The sequence below is a fragment of the Apodemus sylvaticus genome, chromosome 5 (genome assembly GCF_947179515.1).
Source record: "Apodemus sylvaticus chromosome 5, mApoSyl1.1, whole genome shotgun sequence".
NCBI lineage: Eukaryota > Metazoa > Chordata > Mammalia > Rodentia > Muridae > Apodemus > Apodemus sylvaticus.
The window spans coordinates 16,201,667-16,205,430 of record NC_067476.1 but is presented as its reverse complement, the minus strand read 5'-3'; the positions used below and the strand labels follow the sequence as shown (position 1 = coordinate 16,205,430).

At 39.3% G+C, this 3,764-nt stretch overlaps 1 pseudogene; it reads right to left on the bottom strand.

The window, feature by feature from the left end:
• Positions 1–386: 386 nt before the first annotated feature.
• LOC127684050 (olfactory receptor 50-like) lies at positions 387–1,379 on the bottom strand (annotated as a pseudogene).
• Positions 1,380–3,764: the final 2,385 nt, after the last annotated feature.

Sequence of the window (3,764 nt, the reverse complement as noted above, 5' to 3'; positions counted from 1 at the left end):
AAATAAATCTACAAAACTATAAAAATTAAAACAAAACCTTCATTTCCAAGTTTATTATAAAAATAAATTTTAAAAAACCTGTAAACCTCTCAGAATATACTTTCTGTTATCTTGAGAAAGAACAAAATCTTTGTTTTAAGAGGTTAGAAACTATTCAAGAAAAATGAACAAAATCTGGGATCACATGAGGATTTTTATTTTTATTTTTTTAAAGGTCTGTAAAACATGAGAACTAGGCAAAGGAAAAATGATGTATGTTTAGAAAAATTTCCTCTAAGTCTTAAAAAACTGACAACAATTATATAGGTAGAAAACTATTCTGAAAGACACAGACTTCAGAAAGAAAATTTCATCTAAAAGCTCTACATGAGTGGGTGTGAGAGGCCTTATGTCAGTCGATAAGAAAGACCACCCTGTCGAGCCCTCCCGTCGAGCATATTTCTCAGTGCTCCTTTTATATGCTGATTTCTTAGACTGTAGATAAAGGGATTCAGCATGGGAGTGACCACTGTGTACATCACAGCCACAATTACATCCTTGTTATTACTGTTATTAGGTGAAGGAAAAGAATATAGTCCAATAATGGCTCCATAGTACAGGGAAACCACAGAGAGGTGAGAGCCACATGTGGGCAAGGCTTTGTAGAATCCCTTGGTGGAGGGAGTTCTTAGGATGGTGGTTCCAATGTAGCCATAAGAAACCAGAATACATATCAGTGGCACAGCTATAATTACCACTCCTACAGTGAAGATAACCAGTTCATTGATGCTGGTGTCTGAGCTAGACAGCTTAAGCAGAGCAGAGAGGTCACAGAAGAAGTGGGACAGAGTGTTTCCCCCACAAAAAGAGAGATGTGCAAGAAGAAGGATATGTAAACTGGCACTGGCAAAGGACAAGACCCAGGACACAATTAACAATAGGACACAGAGAGTCTGACTCATGATGATGGTATTGTGCAGAGGGTGGCAGATGGCCACATACCTGTCATATGCCATGGAAGTCAGAAGAGAGCTGTCAAGATCTGCAAAAAATAGGAAAAAATACACCTGGGAAATGCATCCAGTATATGATATGGTTTAACTGTGAGTCAACATATTCATGAGCATTTTTGGAGCTGTGACTGATGAGAAAGAGATGTCTGTGAAGGCCAAGTGGCTGAGGAAGAAGTACATGGGGGTGTGGAGGTGAGAGTCCAGCCTGATGAGCAGGATGATGAGCAGGTTCCCCAGCACAGTTGTCAGTACATGGTCAGGAAGAGGGCATATGCATTTGTCCTCTACTCGAAGAGTGTATATGCATTTGTCCTCTACTCGAATGGGGAGACCCAGGAGGATGAATTCAGATGTGATACTATGATTATTTCTTTTGATACAGCTCATTTTCTCCTTTTCTGGAAATGAATGAAATAGAAACATGAAAAGTGCCTGTGGCTGTATGTAACACCACCAGCCCCATTTTGAAATCAGTCTGTCTGTTCATTTTTGCCCCACCCCTACAGTGTTTGGCAATACTAACAAGGTAGTGATCATTTCATCAAGGCATACCAACCCTATAACATTTGGAGAAACTAGAAAATACTGTTTTGTGAGTTCATGATGGAAACCTGAGATTAGGTAATTAGGATGTAAGGTCATGAGAACTACTAGTGTCTAGTGACAGTGGGATTAGAGCATGTGAAGAACAGGCAGTTTGAGTCCATGTTCAGCCTGGAAATATATAAGGTTGAAGGATTCCTGAGAAGCTAGGTTAAGAAAGACTTTCCAGTTTAGAACATTTCTAGTTCTGTTCTCAGAGAAGTAGAAAGTATTGGAGCACCCAAGAAAATGTTCAACAAAAGAAATAAACACATTTCTAAATAACTTGCTGTCTGCTGTTGTGGAGAGCAAATTGCAGAGAAGTGTTGTCCATATGAACCTGTAGTTGCTTCAATAATTTAGATGTAACGCATCTGCTTAAGGTGGGATTGTGTCAGAAAAAATAAAATAAAATAAAATAAAATAAAATAAAATAAAATAAAATAAAATAAAATAAAATAAAATAAAATAAAGTAAAATCGAAGGTATGTGCAGTAAATTTGGAAGAAATCCCACCAACATGTACTGAGAAATAAAGGTAAGCAAAATGCGATATTTTCCAATCTTTTCTCAGGAAATAAGTATGACTCATTTTCAATAAAATTGCTATATGTACATTTCTTTTTTTTCTTTTTTTAATTTATTGATATATTTATTTACATTTCAAATGGTTTCCCCTTTTCTGGACCCCCACTCCCTGAAAGTCCCATCAGTCCCCTTCCCTCCCCCTGTTTTCCCACCCAACCCTTCCCACTTCCCTGTTCTGATTTTGCTCTATACTGCTTCACTGAGTCTTTTCAGAACAAGGGGCCACTCCTCCGTTCTTCTTGTACCTCATTTGATGTGTGGATTATGTTTTGGGTATTCCAGTTTTCTAGGTTAATATCCACTTATTAGTGAGTGCATACCATGATTCACCTTTCGAGTCTGGGTTACCTCACTTAGTATGATGTTCTCTAGCTCCATCCATTTGCCGAAGAATTTCATGAATTCATTGTTTCTAATGGCTGAATAGTACTCCATTTTGTAGATATACCACATTTTTTGCATCCACTCTTCTGTTGAGGGATTAGTCATTAAGGAAATGCAAATCAAAACAACCCTGAGATTTCACCTCACACCAGTCAGAATGGCTAAAATTAAAAATTCAGGAGACAGCAGGTGTTGGCAAGGATGTGGAGAAAGAGGAACACTCCTCCACTGCTGGTGGGGTTGCAAATTGGTACAACCACTCTGGAAATCAGTCTGGTGGTTCCTCCGAAAACTGGGCACCTCACTTCCAGAAGATCCTGCTATACCACTCCTGGGCATATACCCAGAGGATTCCCCACCATGTAATAAGGATACATGCTCTATTATGTTCATAGCAGCCCTATTTATAATTGCCAGATGCTGGAAAGAACCCAGGTACATTTCTTTTAATGATATCATGTCAAATTTTAGATAGTCAAAGACCAATTTCCAGCTGAGGTTACTGACATACTATATTAAACATAGAAATCACAGTTAAGGCTAAGGTCAAAAACTCAGGAGACAGCAGGTGTTGGCGAGGATGCAGAGAAAGAGGAACACTCCTCCACTGCTGGTGGGGCTGTAAGATGGTACAACCACTGTGGAAATCAGTCTGGAGGTTCCTCAGAAAACTGGACATGAGACTTCCAGAGGACCCTGCTATACCTCTCCTGGGCATATACCCAAAGGATTCCCCAGCATGCAATAAAAACACATGCTCCATTATGTTCATAGCAACCTTATTTATAATAGCCAGAAGCTGGAAAGTACCCAGATGCCCCTCAAAGGAGGAATGGATACAGAAAATGTGGTATATTTACACAATGGAATACTACTCAGCAATTAGAAACAATGAATTCACAAAATTTTTAGGCAAATGGTTTGATCTGGAAAATATCATCCTAAGTGAGGTAACCCAATCACAAAAGAATACACATGGAATGCAATCTCTGATAAGTGGATATTAATTAGCCCAGAAGCCCTGAATACCCAAGGCACAAATTGCATAACAAATGACTCCCATGAGGAAGTATGGAGAGGGTCCTGATCCTGGAAAGGATTGATCTAGCATGGGAAGGGAATATAAGGACAGAGAAAAAGGAGGGAGGTGATTGGAGAAGGGATGGAGAGAAGAAGGTTTATGGGACATATGGGGAGGGGGGATTAGGGAAAGGGGAA